At 40.7% G+C, this 20,544-nt stretch overlaps 1 protein-coding gene across 7 annotated transcripts in view; it reads left to right on the top strand.

The window, feature by feature from the left end:
* The window catches only part of GRIP1 (glutamate receptor interacting protein 1), a 699,747-nt gene that overhangs the window by 6,621 nt on the left and 672,582 nt on the right, over positions 1-20,544 (top strand). The gene's annotated exons all lie outside the window — the stretch shown is intronic.

Raw genomic sequence — 20,544 nt, 5'->3', positions numbered from 1 at the left:
CCGTGAGCCATGGCCGCTGAGCCTGCGGGTCCGGAGCCTGTGCTCCACAACGGGAGAGGCCACAGCAGTGAGAGGCCACAGCAGTGAGAGGCCACAGCAGTGAGAGGCCTGCGTACCTCAAAAAAAAAAAAAAAAAAAAAAGAAAGAAAAAGAAAAAGAAGGGACTGGAGAGGTGGGAATCAGGTAGGAATCTACTGCCCTGTTGCAGGCCATGCAGAGATGTACCGGAGGAGGACTTGGTGAGCAGGTGAACGTAGGAAATGTGGAGGGCGTAAGTCTCTGGTGAAGATACTGAGATACTGATTAGATTTACAGTTGTGGCTTGAGACCCAGTACCTTGATACAAAGCCTGGTATTCTTTCCACTACATGTTGCCTTTCTTTACTCCCCCCTCCCCAATCTATGTAGGGGAATAATGTAAACATAGTCTGGTAGAATAATGTAAAAATAGACAACCACCAAAGTGATTGGGTACCAGGCTGGGTCATGATGATAGCTTAGTATGCACTAGTTTTTTCTTCTAATTATATAAAATTCATATACTATCTAATCTTAAAGGAAAAATAATTATTATCCTGTACACTTATATCCGAATACTAATCTGGAATTTAAAGTGATTTTTTTTTTAATGGAAAAAGAGAAAAGTGGTAGTTATTATCTTAGAGAAATGTCTTCCCCTACTAACAGAATTGGGTGGGGTTTTAAAAAATTATTATTTTCTGAAAACAACTAAATTCTCTATGAATAAAGTTTAAAAATAATTCTTACATTGGACTCAAAATTCAAACAGTGGGTTAAAGTCCTCCCTTGGCCATGTTCTTGATTAGCTGGTCTAGGCACAGCCTGCCCGTCTGAACCTCCATTTGCTCATCTGAAAGTAGAGATGATTCTTGTCATACAGACCTCCTAAAGTTGTTATCGGGTGAAAGCTATTATTGCTACGTGGTTACATTACGAAGGGAAGAAGTTGTTGAAAGACTGAGATTTTTTTTTTTTTTTTTTTTGTGGTACGTGGGCCTCTCACTGTTGTGGCCTCTCCCATTGCGGAACACAGGCTCCGGATGCGCAGGCTCAGCGGCCATGGCTTACGGGCTCAGCCACTCCGTGGCATGTGGGATCCTCCCAGAGCGGGGCACGAACCCACATCCCCTGAAGTGGCAGGCGGACTCTCAACCACTGCGCTACCAGGGAAGCCCAAGACTGAGATTCTTAAAGCACATCTATTAGCTGACCATTTCTGGATGGAGGCGTTATTGCATAACTTCTGTTTCATAAACTGGAAGCTTTCATTAAAGAATCTTAATTCTTAGTTTTCCAAAATGAAGTTCAAATATGAGAGTCCCCCCTTAGGCTCCCATTGATAACAAAATAACTCAAGTGATGTAACTAAATTACAACATACACACACAGGCTGCACAATTCTTGGAAGCAGCCTCTTTCCCCACTGGGCTTGGAAGCATCCCGCTCAGATGCTGAGTGTACCTTGCTACCTTTCCCTCTTCAGTTTCTGCTGCTCTCCAGCCTAGGCTTCTGACCTCAACGCAAACCCCAAGACACCATTACTTCTCAAATTGAAATCATGTATGGAACCTTTTTAAGGAAGAAAAAATTCTTGCAGACCTCCACTGCTGACTTTATTTCTGTTATGTTACTTAAATATGTACTAACGTAAAACTAGGTGTAAACTCCTGATGCTTACAGGTCTCATACAACCACAGAACCAAAACAGATTTTACAAATGAAATGTAAACAAAACTACCAAAAAAATCAATAACTTCCAAGTGAACAGCATCTACTTCATGCGACTTGATATTGTTTGCCTGAAACAAGATTCCCTTTTGTAGTATGAATATGGTACTTGCTGCTGTGGAAAGTAGTTGAACTACTTTCACTTTTTCCCTAGTTGAACTCCCATGGAACGTTGGTCTCAACAGTCTGGTGTCACCTGGCCTTTCCGGGGCATGAACATGTCATTTGCTTGTGAAGTTCTCTTTTCTCATTGGTTTGTTTTGCACCATTGTGATCCTAAATACAAACCCCAGTATTGGTAATGCAGTTGGTGGTAGTATTAGGCTGATCTACATTAGTACTTCTAAGACTACTTGTGGTGAAGGGCTGTTTATCCTCCAGTCTGATATGAGGTCCTATAGTGACTGCACCACATGAAACTCCCCACGTGATTCTGACCACACCTGCACTTGTCTATGTCGTGTTTAGTGAGATGAACGCATTCATCATGGACTTAGATGTTGGGGCAATGCCAGACTGCTGCAGGAATTTCTAAACACCTACCCTCATTTTCAGTATTCATCTAACCATGGATGGGTAATAAGCAGTTTTCTAACTGGCACTGTCCGTAGACCACACTTTGGATAGTACTGGTTTAGAATATGTTTATGTAGCTAGTGTTGGGAAGCAGAGTTCAGAAGGATGGGTGTATGTGTGTGTGAAAATGGACACACTACTATTAAAATATACAAATGAAATGTAACTTATTTTCTATAGCTGCTTTCACTTTGCCTTCAAGATCCCATTCCCACTGAAAACACCTGATCTTGTCCATTAAGAGCACATTAGTTTCCTGTTTAAAGACTCTTCGGTTGTTTCATTTCTCAAGGGTTTTCCCTTCCCTCATTCCCAAGACGGCGTTCGGGTGAACGGGAAAGCTCTGTATCCTCATGGCCTTGGGTGAAGGGCATTTTATTCATTGTGTGACCCTCACTGCGTCCACTGCTTTGGAGTTGGCATGCTTGGTGACTGGTATCCACTGAAATGCGACTGTTCCCATTTGGTCTTTGAATGTCATCCTGGCAGCTGATTTGGGCTTCCTGGATCTTGCCATTGAGTCTGGTTGTAACATCCAGCCTGTGACCTTTTTGTCAAACCCCAGGCCTTATCTAGGTTCCAGTCCTGTCAACATGTCTATATCCCTCCTGGGAGCCAGAGAACACAACAATTTCCCCTGAATCATTATGGAGTTTGTGGGATCTTGGGAGGTGCCAACATCCCTACCTGTCTTATGTCACCTTCTGCATATATTGCCACTGTATTGTTCCAGTGCTACCTTGAATTCTGCCTATGCCCAGTAAGGGACCTTTATGCTAGCAAGACGGATCATTGGTCAGAATGTTTACTAATGTCCTCAAAACCAAACAGGTGTTAGTTTTCCTCTCCTTTTGTACTTGTCACGAGTCTTGAATCCTTGCAGGGTATTGGATACTTACATCTGATCTTTTGTCCCTCCCTTCTTTTTTTTTCTTTTTTCTCTGCTGTCCCAGATATCTGGAGTGGCTTAAATGACTTGAAAACTTAAAACTGGAAGGGACAGGAGTCAGCAGGGTGAATAAATAATAAGGGAGAAGAGTCCAATAGGCCATCATTAGGTGGACACCTGTCCCTAAGATCTGAATGTCAGGGAAAAAAGATATAGAGAAGAACTGTCTAACAGCCCAGAGATAATGTAGCTTGAGGCTGGCAAGTAATTTTGACCAATACCTTCTCTCACCCTACCTTGTACACACACCTTTCTCACTTAATAGTTTTATTAGAAATCTGCCCTTTGTATTTCATCAGCAAACGTGTGAACTTGAGAACTGACATATTTCTTTTCATGGTTGGTCGTGTAATTGCAATGTGCATTTTCTGTTATTCATGTATTTTAAAGGTTTACTTTGTATTTAGAATAAAGATCTTTAGAAGAGATCAAGACTTTTTGTATGAATTGATGTTAGAATTAATAAATATATTTTTTACTGGTGAAGTGTTCATTTCTTTTGCTTTCACAGTTGTTGAATATAGCAGACAATATGAAAATTTGATAGTTTGACAACATAAGTTACTAGAGTTTATATCTTTTTTAGGTACAGTTCATCATTTGAGAAAAAGTTAATGAATGTAGCTTTTACCTGTTAGCACATTAAAAATAACAGCAAAACAGTGGAAAATAATGTAGGTGAACATTCAGATAATAATGTAGTAGATATTTATTTGTTCATGTATTCTGATATATAATCTGAGAATAGCTTTCCTTCTTGATACCTTCTGATGTCAAGTATTTCTACTGTTATCAATATTCAGAATTTCCATTGAAAAAGTACACTAATATCCTCAACTTAGTTAGTCATAAGGATTTCTACCTTGCCCTCTTCTGAAGTGTCAGGATTGTTGATTAAAAGAGTGGCGGGGGCTTCCCTGGTGGCGCAGTGGTTGAGAGTCTGCCTGCCGATGCAGGGGACACGGGTTCGTGCCCCGGTCCGGGAAGATCCCACATGCCGTGGAGCGGCTGGGCCCGTGAGCCGTGGCCGCTGAGCCTGTGCGTCCAGGGCCTGTGCTCCGCAGCGGGAGAGGCCACGGCAGTGAGAGGCCCGCGTACCGCAAAAAAAGAAAAAAAAGAGAGTGGCATTTAAAATTAGATTTTTCAGATGAATTCAAGTGTTACTTTTTAAATATGTAATTTTCTAGTATGTGCAGAGCACATTTTCGTTAAATGTGAACCTTGAACAAGGGAATATAAATTTAGTTTCTCTATTACTATTTCACTTCCCCCCCTATAATTTTAGTTAAGAGAATGACAGTTTGCCAGGCTAGAATCAGATACCCGTAGTGCTGCATCTACTAAGAAATAAGAAAGCACCTCATCTGGCTTTCTAGTGAATTTGAATGCAGATATACACACACACACATACATACATACATACATACATATATGTTTACCCTACCACCAAAGAGTAGCCCTAGTTTTTTTGCCAGCAGTCATCTAAAATTATCAAGTGTGATCTGGGCTTTGCATTCCATGACTGCATTGACTCAGAATCCTACCCTCTCAGCCTCTGCTGCTCATGCTGAAGAAGCAGGGAGGGCAGTGTCTTAGTCTGCTTGTGCTGCCATAACAAAATACCCCAGGCTGGGAGTCTTAAACAACAGAAATGTATTTTCTTACAGTTCTGGTGGCTAGAAGTCCTTGATTAGTTTGTCAGCAAGTCCAGTTTCTGGTGAAAGTGCTCTTCTTGGGTTGCCAGTGGCTGCCTCCTGTCTGTGTGTGCTCACACGGCCTTCCCTTGGAGCATGCACGAGGTTGGGGGGTGGGGGTGGAGAGAGTTCTCTACTCTTTCTTCTTTTAAGGACACTAATCCTGTGGGATCAGGGCCCCACTCTTACGACCTCATTTAACATTAATTGCTTCCTTGGGAGCCCTGTCTCCAAATACAGTCACACTGTGGGTCAGGGGTTTCAACATAGGAATTTGGCAGGGTTGGGAGTGGGGGAGACACAAACATTCAGTCCAGAACGGGCAGGAACAGAAGATTAATCAATGGTTTAGGTAATGTTCAGAAGGTGACATACTCATTGCTTCCCCTGTGCTCTCTCAAGTGGTGGCAGTTTTCTCTCACATACCCTTGGAGGAGGAGTAGAAGGTCCTCTTTGTCCTTCTTTGCTACTTCCAGACTGTTCTTCTCTCCTTCCTAAAAATCCTGAATTTTGAATCTCGTGCCATCAGACCACACAAACCATGGTTTCTCCTTGTTGCAGTCACTTCCTGCAGTCTTTGACCACTTTCGCTCCTGGCTCACTATTGTTCCAGCCCTACTTCTGTCATAATTCTTGTGATTTCAGTCTTCACATAAACTGTCCCTCTAGTTTCTTCATTTCTCAGCCCTGCATCTTCCTCTCTTTCCATTGTTATGTCTGCCTCATGGCCACACCTTAGACCAGCAGTTCTCAAAGTGAGTGTTCTTAAGACGCTTTCCGAGGGTCTGTTATTTCCATAACGATACTCAGACATGAATTGCCATTGGAACTTTTATGCATTTATGAGTGCACAGCAGTTTTCAGAGGTTACATGACGTGTGATGAACATCTTCATTCTGGCAGCTAGTGAAATGTGTACTTGTATATCCTTATGTTTACAAATTTTCTGTTTTAATTTTAATATGGTAAATATGAATAGACCTCACCCACATTACCAAAAACTTTTTGGAACGCCCACTTACTTATAGGAATGTGGTAAAGCCACCCTGTTTGAGAACTGCTGCCCTCAACCTTGTCACTGCCAGTGACTGCTCCCCTCTGGCTCATCTTCGGGTGTCTTGCTCTCCAGTCAGCACCTATCTTTCTAACTCAGTCTCTGTGATCCTGACTCCAATAATCCTCAATCCCACGAGGACCTAAAACCCATTGATCTCACCCCCTTTTTACTATTCCACACCCCTCTCACGTCCTCATTTCCCTTCTTTCCAGCCTCAATTCCTTCATATATAATCAGTCTCTTGGGTGTACTCTTAATTTCCTCTTCCCTCTTCCATGTCATAGGTCTCATCTAGAAAACCTGGTTAAACTCAACTTTCTACCACCCTAATTTTTACCTCTGCCGTTTAATATGGTTGGAGAAAAACACTCGGCCAAGCTGACTGGTTTCACTTTAATTTCAAGATTGCCACTCTCAAGCGCACTTTTAGTGCTGCTGGGTTACCAAGCTGCATTTGCTTGGTCTTCATTCATGCCTCTGCTCTCCTAGCTGACCCATACTCCTGCTCTCTCCTCTCTCCTCAGATCTTCACTGCCTCTGCTTCCATTCTCACCCTTTGTTAAAGACTTTGCTTCCTATTTCACTTAGGAAGTAGAAGCCATTAGAAGAGAACTTCTGTTTGCATCTGTGCCCGTATATTCTGTCTTCACTCCTGCTACTACGGTTGAACTGTGTGCTTTTATTCAATGCCAGCCTTCCACTTGTGCATCAGATCCCATGCCCTTGTGCCCCCTCCAGGACGCGGCTCCAGCATGTTCTCTGTCTCTCCGGCATCATTAGTTTCCCTCTCTACTGAATTATTGCCATTCAACCATGATGTTATTTCAGCCACTTTAAAAAACAACCCTCTCTTGACGCTTACTCTGTCCAGTTACCACTCCACTTTTCTGCTTCTCTTAAAAGCAAAATCCCTTGAGAAATTTGTCTGTATTCACTCTTTAATATTGAATAGTTCTCCACTTATTCTCTCTTGAACCTAGTCCAATCCAGTGTTTGTGCCCTATTATGTCTCCTTCTACCAAGGTGACCAGTGACCTCCATATTGTTAAGCCTGCTAGCTAATTCTCAGTCCCGTATTACCTGACCAGTCAGAAGCATTTGAGATAATTAACTCCTCCCCCCCGGAAGCCTTTATTCACTTGGCCTCTAGACTGTCACATTGTCCTCCTTCCCTTCTCATTCCTACTTGGTCTCTTTTGGTTTATTCCTTAGGTCCCTGATATCTAAATATTGGACTGCACCAGGGTTTGGTCTTTGTGCTTCCTCTTCTTTTGTGCTGTCATCTGGTCATCAATACATGATGCTTTCGAAATTTGTGTCTCCAGCTTGGTCCTTTTCCTGAACTCTAGGCTTCCCTGTTCACAGGACTTCCAGCATCTTCATTTGAAGGTCGAACAGGCAAGCAACTTACCGAACATATCCAAACTCAAGCTCCTCGTTCGCTCCCTCAAACCCGCTCCTCTCCAGTGTTCCCCGTCGTTGTAAATGGCACATCCATCTTACCGCTTGTTCATGTCAGAGCCCTTGGTATCTTCCTGGGACCCTCTGTTTCTCTCACATTGCACATCCAGTCTGTCAGAAAATCCCGTTGACTCTACCTTCAAAATATTATATATCTCGAATCTGACCATTGTCATCTACCTCTGCCACATCCAACGCAGTTCAAGCCACTATCATCTATATTTATGTGGCTTATTGCATTCTCCTCCAAGCTGGGTTTTCTGTTTGTCCCCTTGTCTTCTGTTCTGACAAATGTTTTACGCGCAACAGTCATAGTGATCCTTTTAAAATATCTGAGGTCTGCTCAAAACACGTTAGTGGCTTCCCGTTGTGTCTACCGTAGGCACCCTGGCCTTAGAAACACCCAGTTGGCTTCTGTCTCAGGGTCTTTCTTCGCCCTCCCCTCCCCCCTTTGCCTGTGTCACGCCCTCTCTCACCTTCTTCAAGGCTTGGTGTAAATGTCACTTCCTTAGTGAGGCCTCCCTTCCCAGCTGTACTTGAAATAGTAACCTCCCCAACACCCCTCCTCTCTCTTCCTTGCTTTCGTTTTTCCCATGGCACCCTAGGACGTGCTATTTCTTTTACTTTTTTATGCGTATGTTGTATAGCCTATTGCTTTTTGTTAATGGAAGCTCCATGAGGGCAGGGATTTTATCTGTTTTGTTAACTGCTCCATCCCCAGCACACAGAGGTATTGGGCTTGCCGTAGGCGCTCAGTAAATCTCTGTTGAGTGAATTGAGGGGCCAAGGCAGTGGTACTAAGAAAGCAAGAGAAATGGTTTTCAGATGACGGAGTAGTTATGTTCCTATTTACGATTTGCTTTCAGGGCTTGCGTTTGAGCTTTACGCCATCTTGATTCCAGGGGAAGAGGAAACAGGAACAATTTTAGTACTACTCCCGTATTGTTCCTGGTCTCCCCTTTGGGGTTGAAGAAGAAAGGAGGAAGATGAGTAGAGTTTTTCCCTTCCAGTACTGGCAATCTGTGGACTGCCCCTTGAAAAGTGCTCTTTAATGTCTTAAAACTATAAATATTTTCTGCTAGAATATACCTCTGTTGATGATACAGTTGATGTTGTAAAGCAGAAAAATGACCGAGGAGTGTTTTACAGTGAAAATCTTTTTCTTGATGTTCTGAGATATGATTGTTGTGTCAGCAGCTTTTTCGTGGCCTTATTTATGTCCACGCCGCCTACCATGTTGCAAGGCACTGTGTAGATATTTAATATTTGTGAAATGAGTGAATAAATGAGACAAAATGAGTTTGCATTATGAAAAATCATGGTAAGAAAGAAATAAGCCTATCTGCTCCCCTCTATCTAGAGGCAAAAACTATGTACAAGTCAAGAGTAGAGTATATTACTACCTGGTACCAGGACACATGATTGGATTACATCATGCAATTGCTTTAAGTGAAAAAATCATTTTTGTTCTTGTTATATGTGGCATTTGAAGAAGCTGTACCAAGGACAAGGTGTTTTTAAAAAGCAAACCTGAATAGTTTACATATTTCTTTATCTATACTTTTTTTTCATTGTTGATTCTTAGAAGAGAACTGAAAGCAGTATCTTTCTAACAGCCTCCTTCTGGCCCTAGATAAGTCCAGTTGGTTTTACCAACTGTGTAATAACATGCCAGTAAAATGAAGATTAGTATATTTTACCCTAATTTTTCTAAGCCAATTCATTATACTCTAATGGAGTGAAATAAAAAAGGCCTTTAACTGAATAATTTATTATGTCATTTGTTTTTTTCTTGATATGAAACACAGGAAGCAGTACTTAATTTCCTTTCTTATTACTGAAACCAAAGGGCTGAATAGTTACATGGCAGACCTATTAGGGAATGTTTATATGTACTCTTAAGAAAACATTTATAATGTTATTATATAGCATCATTCTTTTTTTTTTTTTTTTTTTTTTTTGGCCATACCGCGCAGCATACGGGGTCTTAGTTCCCTGACCAGGGATTGAACCCATGCCGCCTGCAGTGGAAGTACAGACTCTAAACCACTGCACCATTAGGGAAGTCCCTGTATAGCCTCGTTCTTGGTTCTAAGGCAGTGTTTCATATGTACATGCACTCTTAACTAGTACAATATTTTTTCTTTAGATATGGTTGATTGCATGGTAGATAACCTCAAATTTCAGCATAACCATGAATCACACCTAGATTAAGGAAACCGATTTAATGCAATTGTTCCTCCCCACAAAGCACCTCTTTAACAACTAATTTTCCTAGGCTCCTATTACATGTGAACTGTCATTTGCTTGTGTATCAGTGATTCTTTATTCTCACAAGATCCCTACTTTATCTCTTTCTAAATTCCCAAGGTATTTGCTCAGTTTCCCCCCTCATCCCCCAACATTAGACTATCAGAATAATGATCAATTCTATTACTTCCCTATGTTTTTTTTGTCATGCCTGGCACAAAAAAGTCTGAGGCGTTCAGTAATCACTTGTTGATTGATTGATCTAAACCCCTTCACCTGCTGTAGACTGTTTAACTTAAGGAAGACTCCCAAATGAATCGAAGGCCCCTCCTGGGTTCCTTGTCATGCCATCTAGATTTGGGATGTATGCAGTGGATGAGGAAAGATATTCAGTGATCAAAAGTGTACTTTCTATTATGGGAAAACAATTTAGGCAACTTGACTATACTGCAAGATAATTAAGAGATTTCGGCTTGTAGGGTCAGAATGGAATTTGAACACTAACTCCTACCCTAACTGGCTCTTCGGCCTTCGACAAATTATTTGGCTTCTCCTTTGTTTCCTTTGTAAAAAGAACATAACAACACGTACTCTGCAGGGTTGTAGTAGCTTTTAAGAGTAGCTCTAAAGGTACCTGTCAGTAAAATCTAGAGGAGTATGCTAATTACAAGATGATATCAAGATAAGTCCAGGTTTTTGTGTAATTGTGGGTGATGCAGTTACCTGAGGATTGTTTTTCAAGGTGGGTGCCAGGATGTTTGGAGATCGCTGTATCCTGGGAGGAGTAAGGGGGGTCATTCACAAATTTCTGCCGCTAATATAAATATTTGGTAATAGTAACAACTGGTTAAAAGTACTTGAAAAAGTGATTATGAACATAACCTAGAAATTCATCTAGGCTAATTTGCATCAGACTTAAGGGCCTGAAACTCGTTGTTTCAGGATAAAAGGACTGATTTTAAAACCATATGCCTCCATTTATTTCACTGCTGACATGTGGTTCGGTTTGACATCAAGCTCGTGAATCAGAATTTCCAGTCCTTTTCCTGTCAGTGGCTGCATTTGAAGAATAGCTTTGTTCACTGCAAGGCTTTCAAGATATGTTAAACCAAGACAATAAACTAAACACACCAAGTAAACTATTATCCTTCAGTGTAGAAAACCTGCAAAGACGTGATGATTTATGAAGATTTTGTGTCAACACTACAGTTAAATGCTTACAGGCAAATGCAAAGCAATACAGAGCAAAAACAGGAGAGCCACTCTGACAGGGTTGTGACCAAGCTAACCTGGGATCCAGAGAGGATTCTTTTGCCAGCCCAGACCCCTTCTGCCCCTGGAACCCTGCATTATTTACAGCCAGAGGAGCTGCCTGGCTTCTCATTCCACTGATGCCTAGATGTTACCTCTTTGACCCCACTCTGTTCACTGTCTAACCCGGTTCTGAGCCTCCCAGGGGAACCCTGCCTGGGAGAACTTGATTTGTTGTTGACGTCAGCGCTGATGGCCCTTTCCACTTGGTACTCTGTCCCATCACAGTAGATTTAAAGAACGTACTGCCAGGGTACCAGTCTAAATGCATGCTACGCATCACTGCAATAAATCAGGAACACGGGGCTGGTTATAATCCAAGCTCTCACACATAACGCCTTTTACCGTAGTGGACAGATCGTCAAGTGGAAAATTTTAAAAAATCCCTGCACAGAGTGCATTGCCCTGCCCCTAGTAAATGAGTGTTGAATAATTAGCCTGGCTCGGGAGCAAATGATTGGTAGCCATAGGGATCCCACTGCATGTTGTAGTCCAGCCCAGCTCTTGGTTGGGGTGATGTGGCTGCCACATCTCTCTGTTCCATCTTCAGCCACGCCTGGGTCCCCGCTTCCTGTCCCTGGCTCCCGCCGCATGATCTTCCAGGATGCTGGTGCTTGCTTCTTCCCCAGTCTACCATGTAACCTAAGTCCTGCCGACATCCTTGAATGCCTCCTGCCTGGTCTGTGTCTCCTCCAGTCGTTGGTCTTTTTCTGTGTCCTAAGTATGTGCTTTGTCCAGGATCTTCCTGAATCCCAGAATACTGATTTTAGTTTTTGCTAGGACCCATCATTTCCCTGGTTCCCTCCTTTCTGTCTGGGTACCCCAGATAAACTCTGAACTCAGTTTCTTCTCTGTCTCCTTTGAAAATGAGTACCTGCAGAGTTTCTCAGAGGTTTATTTATGCAGAAGTTCATTGTGCCTCTGGTATGCGGGTGAGTTGACGAGAAGGGGTAAAGCAATGTGAAGTGGTTGCCAAATTTATTTGATCATAGGATTCTTGCTGTTGGAGCATCTTGAAGGGTAATGTAGTTCAGAGCACACTTAGAGAAATGTTGCCCCATAGACTAGTAGTGCTATTTGGGGCTTGAGAAAATGTTAAGAGCAGGTGTTATCTCCTCAACAACAGAAGAACGACAGTGCTGTAGAATGTTTGATTTTGAACTTTCTTGATGTTTTCTCTGTAGTGTTGTAGTGTCAGCCTAATTAAGATCTTTCCTCTCAATTCTGGTGTTTGGTTACTGAGTTTGCCTTTTCTGACTGCTTTATTCTCTCTGAGGAAAGTCAGCATTTGTCGAGAACCTACTATGTGTCATATGCTGTGCTAGTTGCCGGAAACACAAATAATGAATACGCTAGGCCTGCTCTTGAAAAACAAATTAGAGTGCAAAACAGATATTTTATAAAGGTGGTTCTATATCAAACCAATTATTTTGTTTTTCTTCATTTCAGGCCTCAGACTTTTTTTTAAAAAACAGGGTTTTTCACTCCAAATAATAAAGGATCCCCTTAGGGTAGAGAAGAAATTTCTGAGCATGTTACAAAAAATAAGAAATAGAATACGTGCATGAAAATTTAATATTTCTGTACACCAAAACCTACCATAAACAAAATTAAAATGCAAACTATAAACTAGAAAGAACATTTGCAACATAAAAGATAAAAGTTTACTATCCTTGATAAAATAAGCACACAGTAGCTTTTAATAAGTCATTGTTGGATGAATGAGTGAATGAATAAATGAATAAATGAATTCAAAGCAACAAGGACAAAAAGCACCCCAGTAGAAATATGAGAAAGATTGGGACTTCCCTGTGGAGCAGTGGTTAAGAATCTGCTTGCCAATGCAGGGGACATGGGTTTGAGCCCTGGTCCAGGAAGATCCCACATGCTGTGGAGCAACTAAGCCCATGTGCCACAACTACTGAGCCTGTGCTCTAGATCCCGTGCTCTGCAACAAGAGAAGCCACCACAATGAGAAGCCTGGGCACCGCAACGAAGAGTAGCCCCCGCTCGCCACAACTAGAGAAAGCCTGCGCGCAGCAACGAAGACCCAACGCAGCCAAAAATAAATAAAATAAATTTATAAAAAAAAAGAAATATGAAAAAGATGTGAAGAGTGGCATAGCACAAGTCACATGTGTGTGTGCACACAGAAGTACAAATCCAAATATACAAGAAAAGCAAAGAGATGGAAATTAAAACAAAATAACTTTTAATCAAATCTTCCTTAATTTGATAAATGCTTATTAAACACCTGTTATCACCATGTTGTTAAGTTGCTTTATAAATTGTATTATTTTATTTAAACAACAATCAGTATAAAATAAGTATTGTTATCCTCATTTTACTGATGAGCAAAGGGCTTAAAGAAACTGTATTTTTTTAAAAAAATTTATTTAAAAAAAAATTTTTGGCTGCGTTGGGTCTTCATTGCTGCATGCGGGCTTTCTCTGGTTGTGGCGAGCGGGGGCTATTTTTCGTTGCGGTGCGTGGGCTTCTCATTGCAGTGGCTTCTCTTGTTGCGGAGCACAGGCTCTAGGTGCATGGGCTTCAGTAGTTGTGGCACGTTGGCTCAGTAGTTGTGACACATGGGCTCAGTAGTTGTGGCTCGCGGGCTCTAGAGCACAGGCTCAGTAGTTGTGGTGCACAGGCTTAGTTGCTCCGCGGCATGTGGGATCTTCCTGACCCAGGGCTCGAACCTGTGTCCCCTGCATTGGCAGGCGGATTCTTAACCACTGTGCCGCCAGGGATCCCGAGAAACTAAGTCTTTTAATTTGGATTTTGGAGGCAACATTTGAACTCATAGCTGTATGCCTTTAAAGTCCATGCTATTATCTACCGTAGTGTTCTGTTAGCATTAAAAATACCATGAAGGGCATTTGATGATATGGCAAGCTGTTTATGAAATAGAGTTAAGTAAAAAAACAATTGCAAAACAGTATGCACACATGATCCCACATATGTTCTTTTAAAAATGGTATAGCATAGAGCAAAATTTGGGAAGATACATACTAAAGTGTAAACAGTGCTTATCTGTGACTTTTATTTTCTTTTTGTTTACCTATACTTTCTAATTTTTCTACAATGTATATATATTGTGTTAAAAGCAACAGTGTTTTAAAAATTTTTATCAAATTTGGGTGTGTGTGTCCCTGTGTGAACATGACAATGTTTTGAAGTTTATATAGAGATTTAACAGAACCAACTTTTGCCGAAAAGGAGGTGAAAGAGGAAACACCCAGGGAATAGAAGAATATGGCTACTGGTGCAAGGAATTCAGAGTGACTGAGTAAATTGCTACATGATATGGCTAGACAGCTCAGAGAACAGGAAATACAAATGTTTAATACATATTTGGAGAAATAGTCAATATAGGTAATTAAAGACCTACAAGTAAAACTACCACGAGATAACTTTTTATCTGTTAGAGCAGGAAAGCTTTTTCAAAAAGAGTGCTGAAATAGATACTCCAAAGGTACTACTTTGGAGAAAGCAATCTGATGATTGGTATCAGAAGTCTTAAAATTGTTTATACAAGACTTGGCCCAGTAATTCAACTTCTGGAATTTGATCCCAAGTAAATAATCCTAAACCCTGAAAAGTCTTTATGCAAAAAGATACATGGCATTACCCATAATAGTGAAAAATTGAGAACAGCCTGTATGTGCAGAACGGTGGTCATGGGGTAATAAATGATAGGATAAGTCATCTGATGATTAATTTATCCTACAAATATCCAGCCACTGCTTCAGTGCTGAGGACACAGCAGTGAACAAAACCTTTGCTCCAAATGATTTTTAAAAAGAGGATTTCCATACCATGGGAAATGCAGACTTCTTAAATGTTGGGTATAAAAAGTAAGATATTAAATTGTAAATGTATTCACCTCAATTGTGTAAAAAAAAAAAAAAAACCCAGCAAAACAGAAAAAAGCTTAAAAGGAAGTGCATGAAAATATTAACAGTTATCTTGCAATTGGATTGTGGATTGTTTTCCTATATAGTTTTCACTATGTCCCAAATTTTCTACAATAAAAATATATTGCTTTTTAAGTTAGAAAAATAAACACAAAACTTAATTGCTGTTATTTATTATATGTTTGCAATACTCTCTTTAAATAGGAAAATAGGAACTTATGTCCAAGCTATGATGGGAATTTAATAGATTTAATTAAAGCTACCAGAATTCATGATTTTATTGAGCTCCTAAAACATCTTTGGTTTTACTGATATGTTTAAAAGCCTTTAAGATGCTGCTTTCGTTAAAACACTTCTGTAGTAAATGGTAATTGTATATCAAATAGATAAAAACTTACATTCAACAGATCAAAAAGTCCAACACGATGTCAATTTGATTAGGTAAATGCAAGTTTAACAGCCTAGTAATTCTTTAGTCTTCTTATTTTGCATGCCATAAAGAGTGCAATAATATAATTAAAATTATGAAAACGGCTGTTTAGGATAATGGTGTGTTTTTTCCTTTTCCTCTTTTAAAGTAAGATGAGGGAATTTAAATTTCCACTCAAGCATTATTTCCTATAGTGAAGGATCCCACTACTGTGATCCTAAATAAACTTTAATTATGTTCTATACTTATGCATAAATTTATTTTGTGTAATTGGTTTGTGTTTTGAAATGTTTTAGATAGTCCCTTAAGTTTAGGCATTGTTTTTATGCTTTGTGTTTGAAAACTGGGTTTGAATTAAAAATAAAGATATTTTAAATTTAAAGTTATAAAAGAGTTCAATAATGGCTTAAAATGTTGAGCAGAGGTCAGGACATTCTGTATTTTGGTTGTACGAGAATTTATTATGACCTATGTAAATGCACCATAAAATAGAAAACTCAGGGCTCAAAATTATTAAAATCAGCCTGAAATTCAGTCGTGTTAGAGTTAGTCATAGAGCAAAAAGCCTGGTTAGAGAACTGAAGCAGTGTCAGGAGTCTTGGGTAGACGGGAACCCAGGTGGATTGCATACTTGCCCTTTCACGTGAGATTGCATCATGGAGGGGAGCGCTGAGGACGGAGGTCCTCTGTCTCCACAGTCATTGCTCTCAGCACCATACTGTACACGTTCCTGCCCCTTCCAGGGGGCCAGGAGGTGAAGACTCGTTGGCTTTGACTTGGAGGCTGAACTCAGTTGGGAAGCAGAGGTCAGTGAAGAGAGCTCAGGTTGCTTTCTTTCCAGATTCATCAGATGATAAAGTGGCTGCTGCCCCTCTGTCTCCATCTTTTCTCTGTGGAGTGCTCTTCTCTCCAGAGAGCTGAGTAAAGACAGCCTCACCGCTGGGGTGTGCTTCAGACGCCAAAATGTGTATCCCGGAATTGGGGAAGTTAGTCGTGTGTGTTTCAGGTTCATGTTCCCCTCTAAGGAGTCCACTATTCAGGCCTGGCCAGTGTGTCCAGTCATCCCTGTACTTGGTGCAGGTCTGGTGGCTACGGTGGCAGTGCTGGCGGTGCTGGCATCCCTGGTGTCATCACCAGCATTTGACCGGTGTCGGTGATTGTGGACAAAGCTCTCAGTCGGTGTGAAGTGTCACATGTGCGAGCGCAGCCTCCAAACAGAGTGGTCTGGACCCGCCTACAGCCAGCATGGGCATCTTCCTCTCAGTCTTCTATTTAATGGAGCTGCACCTAAGTTGAAACTTGAGGCTAATTCCTTAATGACCTGGGAATTCCATTAGGTCTCACACTGGCTTCCACAGCCCTCTCCTCTCTGTAGAGTTTGGCCTCCCCAGACCCAGACTGTGGGCAAGGGACTCCCTTTCCCCTCAGGAAACTAAAACAAAAGGTCACAGCCTTCATGATGGCCCTTACAGGAAAGCTGCATCCTGTAACAGACATGCTGTGGGGTTGGAAGAGTAACACAGCAGAAAGAACATTTTTCTCAAGTAATACAGTGTTTCCTGTTAACTTATTAACAGGGCTCTAAGCAGTAGCGTGATCTGGGTTTTCCTGCTTCCTCAAAACTCAGCAAAAGTTGATGTTGGACCTCTTTCTTCCTCTGTCACTGTCTATGTCTCCCTCCCCATCCCTTTCCGTATCCCCTTCTCACTCCCCTGACACAGGATCAACAGTATTTTGCTTGCTAATTAACTTAAAGGAAAAAAAAAAATCTGAGAATAAAATGGCCCATTCTTCGCAGTGTAGATGTCTTGATTTTCTTCCTAAACAATGTTATTTAATTAATTTTATAATAGCTTTTGTTATTTATAAAAGCTTTAAAATTTATTTTTAATTTTTAGGTGCTAATTATTTATTTATAAAAAATGTTTTTTACATTAATTGTTGTTGGAGTAGAGTTGATTTACAGTGTTGTGTTAGCTTCTGCTATACAACAAAGTGAATCAAATCCCATCTCCTCTGTGCTGTTTGATTTTCTCCATGGGCAGAGCTAAGGTAGGGTTGACAGCACAGGCCCTAGAGATGGCCTGCTTCCATTCAAATTCTGGCTTTGCCATTTATTGGTTCTATGATCCCAGGCAAGTCTTTAATGCCTCTGTGTCTCAGTTTGCTAGTGGTTGAAATGGAGATAATTACAATACCATCCTCATCTGGTTGTTGTGAGGATTAAATGAACTAACATATGTAAAACTCTTAGTACATAGGAAGTACTCAGTAAAAATTATGGTGTTGGCCAACTCAGACTTTCCTTCTGGATTAGTAGATGCAAAAAGCATTTTAAAATAATGTCTTCAGGGCATGGATTGTGTTGTAGAATTCTTTGAGGGTTTTTAAAGAAATGTAGACTAGTATAGTACATGACTCTAGATTAGAATCTGTTTAAATTCTGAAACAGAAACATTATGACAGTCACTAGAGGAGAATTGGAAGTAGCTGGTGTCAGCTTGAACACAGAAGAATGAGATAAAGAGCAATTGCGACACATAACGTCCTGGGAATCAATGGGAATTTTACAGTAATTATGACCACAGTTGTACTAGGTTTTCACAGGAGCTTTTTATTTCAAAGATTTTGAAGGGAAATGTACAGTCACTTAGAAAAAGCTGTATAAAAAAACTGTAATCACTTTAGTTTTCTATAGAAGATAAATGTGAGTAAGAAAATGGTAGAAAGGTTTAATAATACCAGATCAATCAGTGGTCACTCCAAGCAGCTTAATTTCTGATTTACTTCTTTAGTATCTACAAGTCCTTGTTCTCTCAAGATGGGAGCAATTTACATGTGAAATTTAGGAGAAAAAGTCTTTGGATTAAATCCCTTAGGAGAATGTAACATGGTTTCCTTCTGCAAAAATATTTAACTGGTCGAAGAAATGCCCCTACTACCCACCCCCCTTACAAGCTACTTGCCCTAGGAACAAACTGATGGAAATAGCTCTGGGGAGAAATTGGAAGCATCATAAGCTTTTGTCTAAGCATTAGTGTGTTTTTCTAGTTCTTTTAGAGTTGAATATTCAGAATTAATAGGCAAGTGTTTTAAGATTAAAACTCATGGCTCTATTATAAAAGGTGCTCTCAGGGTCAGTCTTACTCGTGGGTGGAGTGGGCTCTGAATAAGTTGTTTCAATTCAGTGGCTGTGAAATGCCTTTGAATTCTTTCCAGATAGTTTCTTTATCTATTGGCTGTTTGAAATTCCACATTAGATTCTCCCTGTTTTAAACTTCAAGTTTTGTTACCTTCTACAAATGCAAATGTTGCAGGCATGACTAAATAATACGTCCAGCCTCACAGCAATGTGTTAGTGAGTTTATAAACTCTTTTCCGGATTATGGAGTTTTTGTTTGGCCTTAAACAGTACTGCGTAGGGAGGGCGCACTGTGATTCTTGGTTGTTGGGAGAAGGGATTACCCTGACTGTGACGGTGGTGGTTACATAAAAGCGGGTGGCTAGAAGCCACATGTCCTCTGCTTCGTTCCTTTGCTCTGGGATAGGCCTTCTTTTTTGATCTTCGAGTAAACAAGCGAAAAAAAACCAAAACCCTCTAACATTATGCCTCCATACTTTTCATTGTATCTCTTTTAAGAGGGGCTGATATATTTTGCTTTTGACTGAGAATTTAGGATCACCCTCTCTTGTCCTCTGAGAACAAAGAAGATATTTGGGAACTGGACACTTACAGTTTTAGTGAAAGTGAAAAGATTTTCAGATCTTCCCAAGTTTTCCTAGCTGACTTTAGGACTTTTTTCCACTGTTTATCCATTCCTTCCATCAGCAGGCTCCAGGAGATAATGTAATAAAAATGAATATTTAATCCATGGCTCTTAAGAGACTGAAAACCAAAGGAAGAGTCTATGCTGTATCAGTTCCAACAATGGCAAGGGCTCCCAGAGGACCGTCCTCTCGGCTGCAGTCCCCGGCACCTGCAGAGCCATCCTTGGCCTCTGTCAGGGAACAGCACACACCTGCTAGCCTTTATCTCCCCACACTAGTGAGGCCATTTAAAACCAAGACAGTGGGCAGATGGCCCTGCCCTGGGATCCTTTGTCATTCCAAATTGGGCTGTCATGTGGACAAGTCCATTTGTCCTACGGGAGGCTCTTCTCTGCCTGTTTCCTTGCAACTTGCCTGAAAGATGTGTTCTGTTCCTGTCCAGATCGTTCCTCTGGACACTGACCCTTTCCTTCTCACTCATACTTAAGAGTTTAACCCTTTGTGCTTCGCTCTGTCCCAGTTCCCTTGCTCTGACTTCACTCAGATTCTTGCAACTCACAGTCATGATACACCCCCTGCCCATCAAAACTTTAGTCTTATAATCTGGTGCCACCCTAATTGTTCTCACCACTGAATTGTCCTCATTTCTGGCCTCCCGACCACTTGCAGCCTAGCCCTCTCATAGATTTACGTTTCTGATAATTAAAGAAATAAAGACATTTAAAGCCAAATGCTAGGTAGGAGACTGGAAAGTTAGGACACAAAATCCATGAGACATGAGACAACAAAAGAAATATCAATAAAATGCCTGGCAGAGAAATAAAGACATTTATATCCTGTGAATTGAAATGGAATGAAATTACAGGGTTTTGAGATATCCTTTGACCCTCTGCTAAACAAAAATATGGAAAGAGATTGTGAAAAATTCCATACTTCAAAGACATGAAGCTGATTTATTTTATTACCTTTCATAGAAAAAGGGGTTTCATTTTATGATAGTTTTATGAGCAAAGCCCAGATCACAGAAGCATATGCCTACAAAATCAGTAGGCAATAAATGAATAATCATGTTGGTAACATCACTGTGGTTTTGCTAGAAAGATGCAGGCATTGGCTATGCTCTGAAGGAGCTTATAGTGTAACATAAATTCGACAGTGAAACACATAAATCAATTAATTTACTAATTGCAAGTCTTCTTTTGCCGTTGCTTTTCTTCCTTAAAGTTTCTTACAAAAAAGAGACAGACATATTGAAGTTTTTAACTGTATTTGCAATGCTTAGGAATGGGTCCACACTGATATCTTTATACCAAGTCATCCTTGGTTGCTAGGTGAACTACTTTGGGACATTTACTTGAATATCTGGTTTTGCTGAGGATTAT

The sequence above is a fragment of the Orcinus orca genome, chromosome 11 (assembly GCF_937001465.1).
Source record: "Orcinus orca chromosome 11, mOrcOrc1.1, whole genome shotgun sequence".
In the NCBI taxonomy this organism is placed as follows: domain Eukaryota; kingdom Metazoa; phylum Chordata; class Mammalia; order Artiodactyla; family Delphinidae; genus Orcinus; species Orcinus orca.
Note: the sequence above shows the minus strand (reverse complement) of the source record. Positions and strands in the feature narration are given on the sequence as shown.